The sequence below is a fragment of the Nymphalis io genome, chromosome 22 (genome assembly GCF_905147045.1).
Source record: "Nymphalis io chromosome 22, ilAglIoxx1.1, whole genome shotgun sequence".
Lineage (NCBI taxonomy): Eukaryota > Metazoa > Arthropoda > Insecta > Lepidoptera > Nymphalidae > Nymphalis > Nymphalis io.
Genome location: NC_065909.1, coordinates 1,972,767 through 1,994,350, shown reverse-complemented (window position 1 = coordinate 1,994,350; position 21,584 = coordinate 1,972,767). Strand labels below are relative to the sequence as shown.

Genomic DNA, 21,584 nt, shown 5'->3' with positions numbered 1-21,584 from the left:
GGTCGCGCGCAAATTTGATTAAATCGTAGCAGGACACTTGTTTTAAATAGCCTTTGTATTTTTTAGAATCCTAATTTCCCTTAAGGATTTGCTTCTTGCTCCCCCTCTTTGTTCGTTGTAGTATAACGTTGATCAAGAATAAAACAGACTCCATTATACGAAGTTTAGATAACTGTTTTCGTCATAACATTATCGTAAATAATTAAAAAAAAAACATTATTGTTTTTAATTTGAATTTTTTATTTTTAGAAATTCTATAAGAATTAACTCGAGACTCACCGCAGAAAACCGTCGTAAATGTCAGAAAGTGACATGCGACATTGACCCTAATAATCATAACTTTTCAAGAATACGCGTATCAAAATAGTATATCACTTTAAGTCGGTTGTAAACATTTTACGGGTGAGTACGAGTGATTAAGTGAGTTTTTACAGAATAGCACTGCAATAGATTCAAGTTTGTTTTTACACAATAAGCACTAATAATCTTAAAGCATAAAAACATATGAACCTTCTCATGTTTAATCGAATTTAAATTAAGCAAGTGAAGTACTTAGCAATTTACTAGTATTTATTTTAATTCCACCTTTCCCAGTGCGTGTATTCAAATGTAAGTTAAATTTGTTTCACATCCCTGTAACTAAACGTGTGTACAGTAACAGCCTGTTAATGTCCCACTGCTGGGCTATATCCTCCTCTCCCTTTTGAAGAGAAGGTTTGCAGCTTATTCCACCACGCTGCTCCAATGCGGATTGCTAGAATACACATGTGGCATAATTTCAAAGAAATTAGACACATGCAGGTTTCCTCACGATGTTTCCTTCACCTTCAAGCACGATATAAATTATAAACGCAAATTAAGCACATGGAAATTCACTGGTGCTTGCCCAGGTTTGAACCCACGATCATCAGTTAAGATTCATACGTTCTAACACTGGGCCATCTCGGCTACGATAACGTGTGCACATTGTGATTAAAATTCATCTTATGCGCGTCGATGATCAAAAACAGCGCGAGGAAAACTGTATGTGACGGAATTAATACATGTGTCTACCAATCTCTAACGCGGTAGAGCAGCATTGCAAAGCTTCAAAACCTTCTCCCTTATAGGTGTAGATATATATTTTTTATAAAATAGGTAGCAGACCAGCATATGGGCCACCTGATGGTAAGTGGTCACCAACTCCCATAGACATTGGTATTATAAGAAACCTTAACAATCGCTTACATCACCAACGCGCCACCAAACTTGGGAAGTAAGATGTCCCTCATGCCTGTAATTCCACTGACTCACTCACCCTTCAAACCGTAATACAATAATACCAAGTACTGCTGTTTTGCAGTAGAATATCTGATGAGTGGGTGGTACCTACCCAGACGAGCTTGTACAAAGCCTTACCACTAGTAATTATATCTATAGGCTGTTATTTTAACGACGTTGTTATAAACGTTGCAGCTGCGTAGCGGTGGTTAAGTTAAGCACTAATTTATCTCTTTCTTTCATTATTGATTTGACATTTGAAAGAAGAAGACACAGCACTGCTTACCTAATCACTCGCTAACAACGTTTACAAGTAAGGCCGTAAATTAACCTAAATTTAAGATGCTATTGCGTTTCAATCAAATTCTAGAAACTTTTCTCAATAATTCTCGCTTTGTTATCAAAATTAAAATGTACAGACAGCAAATTCATTTAGATTTTTTTATTAACGATTAATATATATTACTATTACTGATGCAGTAATAGTAAAATTGTTGCTTCAGTGCAACGATTTTCGATTTTGCTAAATTGAAATTTCAAATTTAAAGATTGAAAATCGAATTTTTAATTAAATCACAACCAAGGAAGTTTTTTTTCGAAATTTAAAACAATACATTTGTCGTTCGAACGTTTATTTATTTTTGAGGCTGGCTGTACAAAATTTCCCTTTTGAATTGTTCCCTTTGATTCGACATTATAAACAAGCATAGCTTAGTTAGTAAGTTTTGCCTGTAAAATGATTGAAATTCCGGCGCAGCTGCGGTGCGAAGCGAAAGAATAAATTAACGAAGTTTTAAGTATCTCTTCCTTAAATATTTTATTAGAATACAAAGAGCTTGCTTTATTTTGGCAGTTTCATACAAGTACGATGGTTCAAGGTCGAATGTTCTCGAATCTTGAAAGAAAAAATTGTCTTAAAAGGTTTTGCAGTTTGTATCCCACAGGTGATAAGACAAATTATGGACATATAGATCGTATACTTATCAGTTGTCTTTTTGAAGAAAGATGACAACAGATTTCCTTTCTATGTATCGTCCCATGTGCTTTCTAGCAGGCTCTTTTAGTGGATTGTCACTTCTCGTATGTGCAGGCATCGGTCACGTGTCAATCCCAATTTGACTGGGAGCCAGCTTAGCTTCCGTAGATGGCCCGAGGAAGCATGTCTTTGTCGATTAAGTCTTAATACCGTTAACGCTTTGAACACCCTGGGACACTAACATGGACCCAAACAATCATGTTTCCAATTATCTGCAGGGGATAATCAACTACAGATCGTACAACGAACTCAGCAGCCCAGAGTTTGGAAGTTAGCAGCATTAAATTCCCGTACCTTGGAAACCGAATAAAGCCGAAGGAGAAGGTTTGGAGCTTATTCCACCACGCTGCTCCAATGCGGATTGCTAGAATACACATGTGGCATAATTTCAAAGAAATTAGACACATGCAGGTTTCCTCACGATGTTTCCTTCACCTTCAAGCACAAGATAAATTGTAAACACAAATTAAGCACATAAAGATTCAGTAGTGCTTGCCCGGATTTGAACCCACAACCATCGGTAAATTCACGCATTCTAACCGCTGGGCCATCTCGTTTTAAAACATCGTCTTAACTCCCAGTCGTATCTCGATTTATTCACATTCGCACACACTTATGCACTATAATAAATCCAGGTAGCCTTCTGGAGTCTTCTGGAGAGTCGTCACTATGAGTGATATCGGTCATGAAGATATCATCATCATCATATTTTCTTAATACAGTATTAGTTGACTGGAAAAAAAAATATTGCTGCTTCTTGTTAATTTCGTTATATTATAATTATTAATTACACACTATAAAAACAGCAATTATCTTCACCGTTCACGCGTTTTCTTCGATAAAACCAAATCCCTTAATTAAATTTTTAAGTCTTCTGTAATTACGTACGGAAGAGAAATTAATACATGGTGATTTTATCAATATGTATTGTAATTTAGTCCTTATTTCGATAGTGATAAGATTGAAAAGAATTCATTGTCGGCATTGTTAGGCTGTACACATTGCAGGCTTAAAAGTAAATTAGTAAATGGGCCATGTCTCTCAAAATAGGCCCTAAAGGGCGATTCAGAGAGTTTGTTAGGTATTTGGGTATTGAACACATATAGAGAATTTTCGATTTAAGGCCTTATTAGTCGATTTTTTTCTGCATATTAAACAATAATGGCCGCGCTGATCGGATTTGAGGGATGTTCTTAGCTTTGCAGATAATATGTTTAAACTTTTTTTTGCAGTTGTTTAGGCCATTAAAGAAAACAATCTATCTTGTCTTTATCTAGTCTACTTATATTCTCCAACGTCATTTTTTTATTCCATATGCAAACTATGAATTTAGACACCTAATGCAAAGTGGCAGTCACCGTTCATTGACATTGACGCTGTAAAATTAACCATTCCGTACAACGTCAATTTTCACGTTTCTATTCAGCAGCGCCATTCTTTATGAATGTAAAAGTGAAATATTGTTAGCTGACTTACGGTGTATGAGCTTTTTTTTTCATATGTGTATCTTATAAATATTATAATTTTAATTATTAAAGGTTCCAAAACTCCAATACTAAATTCCAATACTCTAGGAATTTAATTTTGCCGTGGAGTACCGGCTTAGAATAGTACTCCCCCAATCTCATCCCGTGGGTGTCGTAAGAGGCGACTGAGGGACGGGGAAAAGGGGGGATGGGCAGCAGCGTCCCCCTCCCATAAACATCTTACCCCTCTACTGCGCTCGCCAATACGCCTGCCCAGTGTGGCGAGTATGGGCAAACCCCTCCCTTAATGGCAGATGCGCCCAAAAAAAGGCCCCCAGTTACCGGCAAGCCCGCTAGGCCCGACCAAGGTAGCGGTCGCGGTATCGGCAGGGCAGGGGGTGCTAAGAATCACCGGTTCACGGCAGGCTACCGTATAAAACGACTGCACATGGCAACGTATAATGGACGCTCGATGAGGCTGGACCATCACCTCGCCGAATTAGAAGTAGAGTTAAGTCATATAAACTGGCATATACTGGCGTTATCTGAAGTCCGAAGACAGGGGGAGGACACGATAACTCTAGAGTCAAGAAATCAGTAGTGTGTCGAACCGGGTAGCGTACCTGGTCCTAAAACTTTCCGACAGGTACTCCCTGAAGGTCGTACAGGTATATGCGCCAACTTCGACATACTCTGATGATGTGGTCGAAGCGATGTACGAGGACATCGCAAAGGCCCTCAACGACACCTCGAAGGCCCACTGCAATGTTGTTATGGGAGACTTTAATGCTAAAGTGGGAGTACAAGATAGCGGTGAATCGAAAGTCGGACCTTACGGCTTGGGCTGCAGAAATCACAGGGGGCAAATGCTGGTAAACTTTCTCGAAGCGCAGGGGCTTTTTTTTGATGAATTCTTTCTTTCAAAAGAAGCCTCAGAGGAGGTGGACCTGGCGAAGCCCCGATAACGTGACAAGGAACGAGATAGACTTTATCATTTCGAATAAAAGACACATATTTAGAGATGTTTCAGTGATCAACAGGTTTAATACCGGAAGTGATCACCGCTTGGTTCGAGGCACTCTAAATATCAACTTAAAAGCCGAAAGATCGAGAATGATGAGGTCTACTCTCCGACCTACCATGCTCCAAGCTGCTCAAGGCTCCGAAAAGTTCCAAATGGAACTTCAAAATCAATTCACCGCGTTGGAAACCGTAAGCAGCATTGATGAGAAAACTGACACGCTGGTCAAAATACTGCAAAACACATCCCGCAAGTGTTTTTCGCCACAGAGAAGAGACAACGCACCAAAACTCTCTGCTGAGACCCTCGAGCTCATGAGAAAACGACGAGAACTACCATCGTTTTTGTCAGATAAGGCCTTAAATCGAATAATAAAAACGCTGACGCGACGCGATCTCCGACGCTCCAATACCCGTGCCATCAAGGCTGCGATTGAGCAAAATCGGGGATCGAAAGTGTTCGCTCGCAAGTTTGGGAGGCTGCGTCTGACAAAACTTAAAACTGAAAATAGTGGGGTCGTTACCTCTAGGCCTGAGATTGTCGGAGAAGTAGAGAGGTTTTATGGGCAGTTGTTCTCTTCAAGATCGGATAAACCCGTGGGAATACGTATTGATGACCAGCGCGCCCCTCTTATGCGCCATTACTCCGAGGAGCTCCCGGTCGTTGACCAAGGAGAGATTAGGGCGGATCTAGAACAGCTTAAAAACAACAAAGCTCCGGGAGATGACGGAATCACAACAGAGTTGCTTAAGGCAGGCGGGACTCCGGTCCTGAAAGAGCTAGCAAGCCTCTTTAATTCCGTCATCCAACATGGCAAGACCCCGGAAACGTGGAGAGGGAGTGAGGTGGTACTGTTTTTCAAGAAAGGTGATAAAACCCTCTTGAAAAACTACAGACCAATCTCCCTCCTGAGTCACGTGTATAAGCTGTTCTCAAGAGTCGTCACGAACCGTCTCGCCAGACGACTTGACGAGTTCCAGCCCCCAGAGCAAGCCGGCTTTCGATCAGGCTACAGCACCGTGGACCACATCCATACTGTTCGGCAGATTGTGCAGAAGACCGAAGAGTACAATCAACCGCTGTGTATGGCATTTGTGGACTACGAGAAAGCCTTCGACTCCATCGAAACCTGGGCAGTGCTCGACTCATTGCAGAGATGTCATATCGATTGGAGATATATCGAGGTACTGAGATGTCTGTACAACGTCGCTATAATGACTGTCCACATCTAGGACTGTAAGACGAAGGCGATCCAACTGCGCAGAGGGGTGAGACAGGGGGATGTAATATCCTCGAAACTGTTCACCAACGCGTTGGAAGACGTTTTCAAAACGCTGGATTGGACTAGGTATGGAGTCAATGTAAACGGCGAGTACATCTCACACCTTCGATTTGCCGACGATATCGTCATCATAGCAGAGTCGCTGGAACAACTCACCGAAATGCTGCGTAGCCTAGGCGAGTCTTCCCGGTGTGTCGGTCTCGGTATGAACTTGGACAAGACCAAGGTCATGTTCAATAGGCATGTCGTGCCGGGACCGATATACGTCGAGGGGAAACCTCTCGAAGTTGTTAGTGAATATACCTACCTAGGTCAGATAATACAAGTCGGTAGGAACAACTTCGAGAAGGAAGCCGATCGAAGAATTCGCTTGGGATGGGCAGCATTTGGCAACCTTCGTCAAGTCCTCAAGTCGTCTATACCGCAATGTTTGAAGACGAAAGTCTTCAACCAATGCGTCTTATCTGCCATGACATACGGTGCCGAAACGTGGACACTAACTGCGGGACTAGTCCACAAATTCAAAGTTGCTCAGCATGCTATGGAGCGAGCTATGCTCGGAGTATCTTTGAAGGATAAGATCAGAAATGAGATTATCCGGAAAAGAACCGGAGTTACCGACATAGCTTGCAAAATTAGCAGGCTGAAGTGGCAGTGGGCTGGTCACGTATGTCGTAGGACCGATGGCCGTTGGAGCAGACAAGTCCTAGAGTGGAGACCGCGAATCGGCAAGCGCAGCGTAGGGCGCCCTCCAGCCAGGTGGACCGACGACCTTAAGAAGGTGGCGGGCACCAACTGGATGCGGAAGGCGGAGGACAGGGAGCTTTGGTGCACCTTGGGAGAGGCCTATGTTCAGCAGTGGACAACGATTGGCTGTTGATTGATTGATTGATATTAAAGGTGAATGTCACATATCATCTTCTGACATGTAACGGGCTTGTTTAACGATGAGAGTCGATTTTGTTTCAGAACAGCTTTCTATAGACTTACAACCTATAGACCAACCTTTAAATTGATGATTTTTTTTTTATATTCGCCGGGAGGGCAAATGACTCTACTCCACCTGATGGTAAGTGGTAGCAGAGTCCAAACGCGACGACGGCCAGTACAGAAAAAATGTGCTTAAAACGATACTTCGTAAACTACCACTAATATTCGACATAATTGTTCATGTTCTGTATCTAGCTCCCCCGCGGTTTCTTCCACTAAAAAATTAATAGCCTAACCTTCCTCAAAAATTGGGCTATCATATAGAATTTTTTTTTTCAAATCCAATTAGTAGTACCAGAGATTACCGCGGACAAACGAAAACCAAGCAAACTGTTCAAATATAATTCATTTGTTCAGATATCTGTGTCAGTATAGGTGTTCTATATTAAATTAATAACATGATACTAAAACGAATTTTATAAAATCAACATTTGATTCTTTAAATTTATTTTCTAGTATGTTGTTTTTTGAATGATAATCTGTCTTGAAAGAAATGAAAAAATCTTATAAAATAAAAACTAATGAACTTACTTATAAACTTAGTTTAGCTGGTGATTAGTTAAACGATGCTGTCTTCTTCCTTCGAATGACAAATCAATGATGACAGAAAGAGAGATTAGTGTTTCACTGAACAGCTGCTGATACAAAATGTATATTATATATAATATTTATTTACCTCCTTATAATATATCATAAAAGATAAGAATATATCTTATTTTTATGTATTATTTCTTTTTTTTTTCTTAAATGTGTTCTAAGAAATCGCTTTAAGGGATAAGCTTGCCGTTTATACTTGGTTCTCTATTGTCAATTGTGTAACTTTTTTATATATTGTGCTTATAATAAGTGTTATATATATATATATATATATATCTTAAACAAATACAAAATCTTCTGCCTCATTGGTCTAGTGGCTAGATGTAAGGCTGCAGACCCTGGGTCCTGAGTTCAAATCTCAGGTTAGGCCAATAAAAAGCTATTGAGTATTTCTGTCGAAAATACTTAATAGCAGTTCGGAGTATAAAAGTTGGAAGTGTGTACACTCCCGTGCCTCGGAAAGCACGTAAAGTCGTTGCCAAATAGAGAGTGCACCTGTGGTTTCGCAGCCGCTTGTGCACTATAATATGTAATGCAGAGTTGGCTAATTTCTCTTGAGATTGGCCACCGTGGCCGAAATCGGTCTGGAGGACTATTCCTATTAAATACAAAATCGTTACTGTAAACCTACATACATATTGATTCCTGAAGGCTATAAAGGCAATGACAACACATTACAAAGTAGAAAGAGTTTCGCTCTTCCCCTCAAAGTTGGTGACATTTTGATTGAAGTGGCGAGCGGCCATTACCCGGTCGGGACGGATATCCGGACCGCTATAAAGATACCCAGAACAGAGGGTGGTCAGACTGAAGTGCGGTTTATCAGTAGCAGTTTTCACAGATGTGATATCTGAATTTTGTTTTCGTGTGCTATTTTTATTCGTTGTCCCAGAAAATATTGTACAATGTTCAATTGCAATATCTTAAAAAATCTTTATGGAATATTTGTTAATAACATATATTAGAAAACCAATAACTTGATGAGTGGGTGGTACCCAGACGAGCTTGCACAAAGTCCTACCACCAGTAGAAAAAAAATCCGCAAAATATTAGACGCATATATATTAAATAAAAACTTTGACGATGAAATTTGTATTTATTCATATAATTATTATATATTCATGTAAATTGAGAATCGAGTTGCCATTTTCTAATCAAGCAGTACGTAGATTAAGGTGTTTGTCGAGTTTTTAGTTTTTTAAATTACACCAACGATTTAGAACTGTTTTTCCTCTGTTTTTTTTTTTTTTTTTTTGTTTAAGATATAATTATCCTAGGTAATTCTTTGTAAATTTATATATTTATTAGGCATTTAACTTTGTATATACAATTCTGTAGAAACGTCGAATTAAATATATTTATACGTAATTAAAACACTAAAAATCATATTCAGATGAATCGTAAATTTTAAAGGCGTGCAACACAGCGTGTACTCTATGGCATCGTGTAATATATATTTTACTCAATTTAAAATAAAAACATAAATGAAAATTTTATTTTTTTGATGTTATGTAAAAAAATCCATTCATACTTTATAATTTTAAATACTCGTTTTTAGAGATATCACAAGATATTTTGAATAAGCGAATGTGTAGGGAGTGCGGTAAGATGAATGTACGCAGAACGAGCGGAAAATAAAAAAATATCATGTGGTAAAGCCTGTATTTTGTCCATATGAAATCAACGTGGTTTATAGGTTAAAAAATCTAGCATTTTCCAAGCTATGTATTTTTACATCTAACATATTTTAAATGGTAAAGATGATACATATAAACTTAACATTTGTGTAAATTCTGTTACAAATGATTTAAGAGTGCTTAAAAGAGCCCATTTTAGTAAATAATATTTTTATTGTCATATCAAAATGAAACATACATTCACGAAAATAAATATGTACACAACAAACTCACACATACGTCATACTAAATCGGATTTATTCTATGTACAAAGTCTTTATTAAATAAAAAAAAGGGAAAATTAATAATATAAAAAGTGTTCCATTTTCAAATGAAACATTACATAAGAATAGCTCTGGTACGTTTTACAAGAGCCATTACGAGTACGTTCCGTGCGAAGCGTTTATCCGAACTGCTATAAAGATGTCGGGACTGGTCAAGCTGAGGGGCGTTTTATCAGCTACCAAATGCTCTGTTCTATTCCAAGGCTACCGTTTTGAAATTTTCGTTTCAACTTCAGTTAGGTTTTTGTTTGTCCTGAAACCAACCATTGGATAGAATACCTTTTTATTTTAATTGCGATTTAGAATTGGTAAAGAAAAATGTAGTGAGAAAAACTAAATATGTTCTTAGAAATTCTGAGATAGCGTCGTAGAATATACTTCAGATTATTGTCGGATAGAAGAAGTAGTTACTAGTTTTATATTTTCATTTTCCTTTCCTTACAATACTAACAAACTATCAAATGAAACATTTTGCCTAACGATTTTGTCATCATGGATTAAAAACGTGCGGTAGAAATATTTTATACAGCTCAATTTTCATTTACTTAGACATATATATATATATATATATATATATATATATATATATATATTTATTATTTTTATATTTTTATTTTATATATATATATATATATATATATATATATAAAATAAAAACTTTGACGATGAAATTTGTATTTATTCATATAATTATAATATATTCATGTAAATTGAGAATCGAGTTGCCATTTTCTAATCTAATATATCATAAATGTTTATTAATTGTTTAGTCCTGCAAGCGGTGCTATATTATTCACGTGTGTGTTTTAGTTTTAGTTTACTTATAAGCAAGTAATAATAAAAATAAACCGATTTGAAAATTAACAGAATAAAACATAACACTAATACAAAAACTGCATAATGTCCGTTGAATTTTTAGTGGGTATTCCGGTGACTTCAATACTGGCCCACATACCCCTAAATTCATGTAGGGGAAACGCGTAAAGGCGTTTATCCAGCGAGAACAAAAACGGATATTGCAGTAGATGTAACAGTCGGATAATCCATACCTAATGTTTATTATACATTCCCGTTATATAAAAAATTAAATAAAAAACTTTTCTTAAAAAAACCAATTAAAAATGTTGTGAATAAAGCCGCTGGTACCACTAGGAGGCCTGTATCATGGGAACCCGTTTACGTTTCCCGTTTGCGTTTACAAAGCAGATATTGGTGTACGCTCGGCTTACAATGCTTTGTTTTAGTTATAATTACAATTTTATAGAATGATAGGAAGTTGCCTGCATTTTATTTTTTTAATTTTATTTTTTTAGGTGTGATGTTTGTGTGTTTTACTTATATATGTTAGTTTGTCTAGAGTTTGTTTGTTAGTGTGCTGCTTAGCACCCGAAAAAGGTGACAAGGCTTATGGGCGTCAAGAAAAAAAAATAAACATTAATATCCAGTTGTAAATAAATAAAATGAATAAATATATGACGAATAACATACTCGTTTTCCTTGACCGTCAAACACGAGATGAATTATAATCACAAATTAAGCACATGAAAATTCAGTGGTGCTTGACCGGGTTTGAACCCACGATCATCGGTTAAGGTTCACGCGTTCTTGCCACTAGGCCATCTCAAATGTAATAATTAAGGTAAAAAGTTACGTTTCCATGCCCTTAAGTAATTCAACTAAGGAGCTACTCCTTCGAATCATATTATGTTAATAATGCTATAAAATAAATTATCTGAGTTTTAGCTTCTTTTAACGAGCAATGTTTTAGATCACAATATCTAACTACTTTGTTGTAGATAAGCGAATCTATGAAAGTATATAGTTTCCAATATTGGTTTACATAGTTGCTATACTCAGGGACACAACACGAAGCTACTCCTATGTAACGTTTTACCTTCCTCAAGTATCTAAAGTAAAGTCAATTATTCGAATCGAAATGTAATACTTGCTTGATACCAAAATATGATGATGTATCTTATCATGAGAAAAATATATTTTTAGTTGAAGATTTTTGTGCAAACATGTCTGGGTGGGTACCATCCCCTATAGTATTGTTATGTTTCGGTGTGAAGAAAAAGTGAGCCAGTGTAGTTACATGTAAATTACATAACATTATGACTACATTTATGTGTGGATACATAGATAATATATATACGAGTACATACGTAGCCCCAATATTACGTGAATTAAACACACGTACACTTTCTTCGTTACCTACGTTTCAATCAGAACGTTCTCTACGTTTTAATCAGATAAAGCGCTTTTTGTTTCATGATATCATCATAAAACTACTTTTAATTAGTCTATAACAGCCTGTGAATGTCCCACTGCTGGGCTAAAGGCCTCCTCTCCTTTTTTGAAAAGGTTTGGAGCTTATTCCACCACGCTGCTCCAGTGCGGGTTGGTGGTATACACATGTGGCAGAATTTCAGTGAAATTATATACATGCAGGTTTCCCCACGATGTTTTCCTATACCGAAAAGCACGAGATGAATTATAATCACAAATTAAGCACGTGAAAACTCAGTGGTGCTTGCCCGGGTTTGAAGCCACGATCATCGGTTAAGATTTACGCGTACTTACCACTGGGCCATCTCGGCTTAGTTAAATTAGTCAATATATATAGACTATTCCTTATAAAGAAACTGCAACTTTTCCCAAGTCCTAAGTCTAAATATCCGGCTTACAAAACTAATATTGACACATGAATATCAAAACTGCGCCATCGTAAAAAAGGTCCATGTCGACACAAAAGGTAGTTTGACTTAAATGGATAAAAACAAAAAATAGAACTTGTTTTTCAATCGGATATGTATTGAAAAATATTTGTAGAAGGTATTTCGTTCCTATGGATTCTTCCGCAATCTACTAGATGTGTTGAGGATTGCAATGCTGTATATGATGATTTGTTTCCCTCGAAATATGAAAGGTTTTTTTTCATTTAATACATTGCTCTTTTAAAAGTAAAATTTTTAGAGCTTATAACAGCTTCGAGTTGTCTTGGATGGCTGCTCTTCCGATTTAATGGCAATCAATGCTGAGGTACCTCAGGGATCTGTTCTCTCTGCAACCTTGTTTCTGCTGCACATAAACGATCTTTTATTACCCGGTATTATTAGCTACGCTGATGACAGCACCGTAATTGAGAGGTACATGTCCAACTCGCGAGCTAGTCCGGAGGAAATACCGTCCTTGAGAGAGTCCATAATTAAACGGGTGACCGTGACATGCAGTGGTTGTCCGATTGGGGTGACGCCAATCTAGTCCAGTTCAACCCTTCCAAAACACAGGCGTGTCTTTTCTCCGCGAAAAAGAGTAGCTTCGATTTAACACCCACTTTCGAAAGTGTATCCTTACCGATTACTAACCATCTAGGGCTTCTAGGTATTACCATCACCTCTAACCTCAACTTTGGCCAACAAATTGAGTCTATGGCACAAGCGGCGTTCAAGAAATTATCAATTCTTTCAAAGGTACAGCGGTACTTCAGCTCTGAACAGCTGCTTAATCTTTACACTGCCCAAGTTCGATCCTGCATGGAGTACTGCAGTCACCTCTCGGACGGTGCACCCAAATATTATCTGGAAGCTTTGGACTCAGTTGACCGAAAAGCCCGTAGGTTAATTAACAACGAAAAGCTTGTGAATGTCCCGCTGCTGGGCTAAAGACCTCCTCTTCTTTTTTGAGGAGAAGGTTTGGAGCTTATTCCATCACGCTGCTCCAGTGCGGGTTGGTGTGGCAAAACTTCACTGAAATTAGATACATGCAGGTTTTCTAACGTTTTCCACCACCACTAGGTAATATAAGTCTTAAATGTTATTTTTCCTCGGTGGTCTAATAACTAGAAGTTAGCTGATAAGGTCGCAAATCTCGAATTTGGGTTCAAACGTGCCGAGCCAATATAATTTCTGTTGAGAAATCCTTATTACCAGCTTTGGAAGTTCTACCAACTTGGAGAGCACGTTACAGTCCTGTAAATGTATAAGTCTTGTAACTGAACCTTTTTCAATTGTGTCGGATATGCCATTCCATCAAAGAATGTGAGTAAATAGAAGAGTTCACACATGTTTGCGCAAATGTCAATTAAATGCCATAACAGCGGACAAAGTTAGTTGTTATACTTAAATCACAACTAAGTTGTTACTGTACAATGTGTCTTCGATATTGAACAGGTGATGGAATAATACCCTGATGCTGAGCATAAATGTAATATTCCATAAACTTATATTATACGAAACCTATAAACTTAGATAATACTGATGCTAGCCTTCTAAGTTAATAAAATATCCGACACTATACGATGATGCTCCTGACCGATTTCGGACGCTGCGGCCGTTCTCAAGAGAGATTAATCAACTGCACAGGGCATATTACAGTGCACAAGTGTGAGTATAAACACAGATTCACTCTTATAATTGTTGAATATGTGAATAATATATAATATTATTCATAATTATTTGAGGATAATTACTGAGCGCAATAAAAAACGTCCATTCGGTTGAGCGTTTAATAGCGAGAGACCACCATACATGGGTTTACAATTACCCACAGTTATAAAAGTAATATTCTAAAACTACCCCATACATTACAATAATTATAATGCGTTGGAATCTCACAATTCGGCACGCTCCTCAAGACTTCAGAGTGTAAGACCAGGACTTAACATGTTTTCCGCGGCACGGGAGTGTATATACTTCCAACTTCCAGACTCCGGGTTGTTACTGAGTATCTAAGTCAGATACATCCAATAACTTTATTGTCCCGACCTGGGGTTTGAACCCAGGACCTAGGTATCTGCGGCCTTACCACTAGATCAACGAACTAGTCCTATAACAAACTTAAACAAGGCCTACACTATATAACAAAACAAAGGATTAACGTGATTATAAATTATCCGTCGCGTTTTAAAACGTATAAGTATTCGAGCGTTTGACGTTTGTCTTATCTTGAATTATTTTTTCTCATTTTATGTTTTTTTTCTCATTGCATTCCTGATTTTTTTTTCATTTCATATTTTCAGTTTTACGTATGAAAATTATACGTTGTGTTGGTAGGACGTGTAGATGCGGACTGAAAATCTTCTTTAAGCGGTCACGACCTTATTTCTGTTTCGTTTATAATGGTTTTTTTTAAATCCCTATACTCAGGTAGTTTTTTGTCTGTGTCTAACTGGTATATAAAATTATATATATTTTATTTAAATTTTTATTAAATTATATTATAAGTAAACGATTACATTATAATATAAACGTAATCTAGAATTCACTTTTAATTGATTATTTCTTTCACTATATTTCCAACAGTAAGCTCAAATTTTTCGATTTCAAGAATCGCAGAGCTTTAAGCGTTTGCACACAATTTATCTCTTTCGAAGACGCAAAGGGAAACACCGTTAGGATAACCTGCATATTTCAGCAGAAATGCTTGAGTTCGAAAAGTGATTTTTTTATTGCAATTCAGGCAAATTCTTATATTTATATAGCAAACCCGGTATAAAATTATATAGCAAACCCGGCAATAAAATCTACGTAGGTACCACCCACTCATCAGATATTCTACAGACAAGCAACAGCACATACCATCAAGTGGACCTTACCAGACTGTTTATGAAATACAATGAAATAATGACCATAAAAGCGAAACACAAAATTATATATATTTTTTGGCAACCGTATACCGATACTCACACATACATAAATACGCTCATATTACTAATATTTAAACATTACGCACACATTTACAAAATTACAAACTTATAATAAAATCGTAACTTCAGATCGGCTATTACTTTTTTTACCAGAAATGTGTCCAAAATGTCAGCCAAGTCCCTCTAATCTTGGCACCACGCCCTTTTAAGGTCGCTGAGGCCATAAAAGTTGGGACCACACTTCGACTGAACCTCGGAAACGTGCTCCAATAAAACGTATGGTACAGGAAACAGCGTACATTTCACACGGGTATTCGACGTGTTTCGTAAACAGAGGTGAATTTGGTTTGACATAGTGATGTGAAAACTATAAATCGATGTTTTTATTTTTATTTTATTATTTTATTATATTCGATACACTTCCAGTAAGGGTAAGCTTATACCTGAAATATAAGTTAATTTTAAATAATTGAAAAATCATTTTCTACATGGCGCTAACGTTTAGACATCCCTGAAAGCCTTATCTATATAAGGGCATATTTTTTTAAGAATACTACCAATGTTTATAAGGAATTACAGCTTGTGTTAGGTGGGGACAATAGCCCAAGGACTGTATGTTGCGACTTTTACATCGCAAGACTACAAGAAGAAGAATTGAAGACGAGCCCATAAAGCACTAATGATACAAATTAAAATGTTTTTTAGATCGTAACTGTTTTGACACTAATTATAGTTTTTAGTACGGATAGCAGCAAATTAATTATTAATTCTACTTTTTAGGGTTATTATATAAAAATCAAGTGTTATTTTTATTTTTATTTTATCAAATAGGAAAGAAGAATTTTAAATGAATAAAATACTATTTTATATAAATGCTGGATTTGCATAAAGTAATATTTTATTCATTTATTGAGGATCTCCAACGGTTGTACTTAAACACTTACACTGATATATTTTTAATCTGTATGTACACACAGAACACAACATGCATAGTTTAAAGATAAAAATATGTATGATATTTTAATATAACATTCGTACTATATGCTGTTAGTTACTCTATACTGCTACCATAATTTATTGGAAAAAAGCCGCCAATGCTCAATACATTTCTATCTAATATTCAAATACTTTTCGCCTTTATTGTTTTTTCAGATGATGGACATAAAAAAGTACCTTACTTCCTTCTTTGGTGTTTAAGATTACGTCATCAAAGGTACTTGAGTATTTATAATACTAGAATATAATGTCTGATGAAATAATTGATATTAACGAAAAAAGACGAGCGTTTACTTTCGCTCAGTACATCACTAATAAGCACATAAGCTCCGTTCACGCAATTTTATTTAATGATACTATATATCTGATCCGCTTTAAAATAAAGTTTAATATTGTCTAAAATTTTATTTTACAGATTCATTCAAATTTATTTCAAAGTCACTCTTAATATTAATGCAATAAGAGCTAAAGTGGCTTAATGAAAATGTTCACAATCAGCACTGGTTTCATAAAACGCAAATTCGATGTTAATAAAGTGTTTACAATTACGATTGCGATTGTTCAAGTTTCAACCACTAATTACTACGTCGTTATGTAAGCTCGAAGCATGAAGACAATAGAAGTTAATGCTCACTCAGCAGAATATAAGACAACGTGTCGTTTTATGCTTTGGAATCAGTCTTGGGAAACGATTTGTTAAAAAACGGAATTAATTCGACTAGAGCATATACTTTCGGTCGTGTCAATTTTAATTATAACCGGAAGCCAGACAACTGATATACTACATATACTACTTTTCTTTTGTAAATACATACTTATGTAGATAATACTCAGGACAAACAGACATGTTCAAGCACACAAACGTTTGTCCTGGATGGGAATCTACCAACCACGCCAACCAACCCGGCTTTATAACGGTGACGGTTTGACATGAGAATTATTATGAGACCAACTTAAGAATAACTCTGGAATCTTATTATAGAAACGAATACCGCGCCTCGGGAATGTTCGACTTTACGAAGTCGGATTATATTACCTATGTAATCCGACTTCGCAAGCTCAAAAATTATCAATTATTATTTAATTAAATTTCCTGTAAAATAAACGTAGCTTTAGTAACTTTATATATTATAGTTATATAAAGTTAAATATACTGCCTCGTTGGTCTAGTGGCTTGATGCAAAGCCGATGTCAGGCCAGTAAAAAGTTATTGGATTTTTCTGTCAAAAATTCTCATTAGTAGCCCGGAATCTGGAAGTTGGAAGTGTGTACACTCCTAGGAAAGCACGTAAAGTCGTTGGTCCTGCACCTGAACTCTTTCCGGTCATGTCGTATAGCCGTCCCATCGTATTATGAGAGCTAGGAAAAAAGAGAGTGCACCTGTGTTTGCGCACACACTTGTGCACTATAATATTTACTGCGAAGTTGGCTAATCTCCCTTGAGATTGGCCGCCATGACCGAAATCGGTCTCAAGGACATTATTTTTATTAAAGTTAAATATAAGATAAATCATTGCTCGCTCTTTTCATACCAAGCATTATTGTTGCTATATGTCTATTGTTTTCGTTTATTTAATACTATATATAATGGAAAAATAATGCAAAACGTTTCATTAAAAGTGTAAAATCTCGTCTTGTTGCGTCAACTGGTGATAAGGGCTGGTTAATTTTTTACCTCGGAGGTTCGGAATTGCAATTCAAAAGGGAAATCCTGCTAGCATTCTTGCCATCATTGCACACGGTCACGATTTGTACAATAGTTAATTTTTATTTTTATATATTTAAGGATTTCATATAAAAAATTCTTATATAATAAACTTATAATTTGAAAAACTGTTCACTATAAATGTATTAATTGACGATAAGCCATAGACAATTTATATAATATATAATAGGCATAGAAAATGTAATATTAATATCTAAAATCGTAAGTAGGGTGTACCAAAGTGGTCACGAAGTGGTATATCTAATGTAGAGAAAGGACAGTGGGCAGAAAAGTGGGTAGAAAAATTGTCGGTACTCAATTGATGCGCTTAGTAGATCGGGAGAACTGGCGTGCGAGTGAGAAGGTCTATGTCCAGCAGTGACAATAATTAATGTGAGCTTAATATGATGATGAAGAGCTTATATCCTGTTCTAATATTTAAAAAAATCGCTCATAGACAAAACAATCATTTTTCTAGACATAATTTCATAAATTCACTAAATGTGTAATATCGTTATATTTAAACACTACTTTATCCTGCAAAAAGTTATCTGAAAAAAAGATTTAATGTGTGCTTTAAGCGTGAATCAAATAATATGAAAACGAAGAGCTACGTTATCTCTTTACGCTTGACTAACAGTCTTAAAAATCTCAACGCTTAATGCTGAAATATTGATATTTAATTGTCGGTCTTTTGTTTTCAATAAAATAAAAAAAAAACGAATGACTGTTTATCCTGTAGTGCGATTCTGTAAGAGCTCACTTCATAAATCACTCGAAATGTTGACAACCGACTTATGGCATATACAATTTTGATGCACGTATTCTTGAAATGTTATAATTATTATGGTCAATTAGACGGGCCAGTTGGCGTGGCTGGATACTTGTCTTTCGCGTCGAAGGTTGTGGGTTCGATTCCCACCAGGACAGGTATTTGTGTGCATGAACATGTGTTTGTTCTGAGCCAGACTCAGTGTTATTATTTATATAAGTTATATATATTACATATATATATAAAATTAATAATATCGTTATAGAACGTCATATAACTTAAAAACATTTTACTGGGCGGATTTTTTGTGTAATTTTGTGAGTTGGTACCACCCACTCATCAACCGCCAAACAGCAATACTAAGTGCAGCCACACCGCACAAGGGACATAACTACAAAGTACCCAAGATTGTTGACGCATTGGTGATGTTAGGTATAATTAATATTTCTAACTGCTAATATCTATGGTGGTAATCATCAGGTGACACAATTACCACTTCCCATGGCAAAAATGTAATTTAGATTAAAATAAAAATATTTTATATAAAAAAAAAAACATTGGATTTAGATACGAAACTGTTTTGATCACATAAAAGTCAATGACCCCAAACTGATTGATTATACAGCGCTCGGCTAAACTGTGAAACATATTACAGATCAGTTTTCGCAACTTTGCCCGCGTGTTATTTACCGTAATCGGAGCTTATTCTACCACGTTGCTCCAATACGGGTTGGTGGAATACACATGTGGAAGAATTTCAGTGAAATTAGGCACATGCAGGCTTCCTCACGATGTTTTCCTTCACCGTAAAGTACGAGATGAATTATAATCACAAATTAGGCACATGAAAATTCAGTAGTGTTTGCCCGGGTTTGAACCCACGAACATCGGTTAAGATTCACGCGTTCTTACCACTGGGCCATGTCGGCTTGTTATTTAGTATATATAAAAAACAGCAAAAGTATTACAGTACCAAATTTCATCAAAATCAGTTTTATTGTTTAGCTGTAAAAGCATAACAGATAGACAGTTACTTTCGCATAGACTAGTTAATATGATCGTACAAAAACTCTTAAATTGACCGAAATTTATTACGAATATTTTATATTATTTGGAAGCAACTCGTAGCTTCGCACTAAGACATATATTTATTTTCTATTCATTCAAGAAGTTGAAGTTTTCTTCTACGCAGCGAAAATAGTTTAGAAATTCGGAATCAACATCCAATTCAGCGGGAATATTATCTAAGAACTGTTATGTTTTCTATTGAAACGAGTCTTTCTTCTTAAAAATAGCTACACATCTGTGTATGATGTTGAAAACTGTGTCAATAAAATTATTAGTATTTTTCTAGATAATATTAAGTAAAGTAACAGTTAATGTCCCACGGCTGTCCTTGACTTCTTCTCCTTTTTGAAACGTCTAAGATTTTGTTGTGTCCCTGTTTGTAGAGTGAGTCAGCCATTGTACACAGGCACGAGGCACATAGCATCTTACTTCCCAAGGTTATTGGCGCATTGGCAATGTAATTGATCGTTAATATTTCCAACAACGACAATGTATATGGGCGGTGATGACTACTTACCATCAGGTAATGAAGTATTATATATATTCCAGACCAATTTCAGCCACGGCGGCTAATTTAAAGAGAGATTAGCCATGCGCAAAACATATAGTGCACAAGTATGTGCGCAAACATAGGGGTACCTATGTTTGCGTACATACTCTCTATTCCCTCAGTCTCATAATCCGATGGGACGGCAATCCGACACGACCGGAAAGAGTTCAGGCGCAGGACCAACCGCTTCACGCGCTTTCCGAGGCACGAGAGCGTACACACCTGGCCTCCTTATCTGCGGCCTTATATCTTGCCACTAGACAAAATGGGCAGTGTATATATATATTCCTGCATCCCCTTTCCTTCATAAGTCTACGCGTGCTGGCTCTCAAAATCAATGCCTAACTGTGACATCAATTCCATCGCGCACAAAGAAATTTGGCAACTCTTTTCTTTGTCGCACTTCCAAAAAAATGGAATTCCTTACCAGCTCAAGTGTTCTCCCTCCTCTTACAATCCTTCAAACGAGGCGTGAAGAGGCATCTTGCAGGCCGACAAGGCGGGGGCGGCTAGTGCAGAACATTCTTCCCGACTTCAATGAACATACCTTCAACTTGATATCAAAATGTTTTAGAATGTATAATAAGAGTGTAAGGTGAAATTTACAATTTTACAACGTTTGCAAGGAAAAGATAAAAGAACGAGTTAATTGAATTCACAAGTTTTAAAAGATTAAATGTTTGAAAAACGTACAAAAAGATTGTCGGTTCAAAGAAGCTTTTGAAAAAGGTACAGCTATTGTAACTTCAATAAATCTAAAAGATTTTAAATTAAATTATTACATTGAATCGGTTAAAAATTAATCGGTTCCAAGTGAGACACTGGTGGTAGGGCTTTGTAAGCTCGTCCGGGTAGATACCATCCACTCATCAGATATTCTACCGCAAAACAGCAGTACTTGATATTCTTGTGTTCCCGTTGAAAGGGTGAGTGAGCCAGTGTAATTACAGGCACGAGGGACATCTTAGTTCTCAAGTTTGGTGGCACATTGGCGATTTAAGCGTTGAGTAAGGTTTTTGAAAATGCCACTGTCTATGGGCGTTGGTGACCACTTACCATCAGGTGGCCCATATGCTCCTACGACGAGTCACTCCTAGTTATACTATAAAAAAAAGATAACTTATTTTACGCGGGGTTGAGGCAGGATCAATTTTAATTCCAAGGGCAGTATAGACCCTTATATACGAACATACATTTTATTCCATAGACATTAGTGCCATAAGAAATAATAACC

The 21,584-nt window shown here is 36.6% G+C and overlaps 1 protein-coding gene across 1 annotated transcript in view; it reads left to right on the top strand.

The window, feature by feature from the left end:
• Nucleotides 1–21,584, top strand: part of LOC126777042 (uncharacterized) — a 234,491-nt gene that overhangs the window by 71,717 nt on the left and 141,190 nt on the right. The window lies entirely within an intron of this gene.